This window comes from Galeopterus variegatus, unplaced genomic scaffold, assembly GCF_000696425.1.
Source record: "Galeopterus variegatus unplaced genomic scaffold, G_variegatus-3.0.2 Scaffold10724, whole genome shotgun sequence".
Classification (NCBI taxonomy): domain Eukaryota; kingdom Metazoa; phylum Chordata; class Mammalia; order Dermoptera; family Cynocephalidae; genus Galeopterus; species Galeopterus variegatus.
In genome coordinates, this window is record NW_007736835.1 from 12,430 (window position 1) to 13,066 (window position 637).

The window sequence follows — 637 nt, forward strand, 5'->3', positions numbered from 1 at the left end:
GGATATTTGGGCTTTAGAAGGTGAAATGCGATACCCTTTGTCTGCCAGGAAATTAAGAAGGAAAGCGGTGTCGGCCTGTGATTGTTCCCCTGAGGGACTACAGAGCAAAAGGTCATCCACATACTGCAGGAGGGTTGACTGTGGGTGGGAAGAGTGAAAATATTTGAGGTCTTGGGCCAACACTTGGCCAAAGAGGTGAAGGCTATCCCGGAATCCCTGGGGGAGGACAGTCCAGGTAAGTTGTTCAGAGTGTCATGTATTGGGGTCAGTCCAAGTAAAGGCAAATATGTCCTAGGAGGTGGGGTCCAAGGGAATAGAAAAGAATGCATCTTTTAAGTCTAGGACTGAATAATGAGTTGTGGAAGCTGGGATCTGGGATAAAAGGGTATAGGGATTGGGTGTTAAAGGATGAATGGGAATAACAGCAGCATTAACCAAACGGAGATCTTGAACTAGTCGGTAAGACCTGCTTTGTTTCTTTCCTGCCAGGATGGGGGTGTTGAATGGTGAGTGGGTGTGGCAAAGGTATCCCTTTTTGAGAAGGTCCTCGACAGTGGATTGGAGTCTGCGAAGTGCCATGGTGCTGAGTGGGTACTGAGATTGATTTATATACTTGGAGGGATCTTTTAGTTTTATC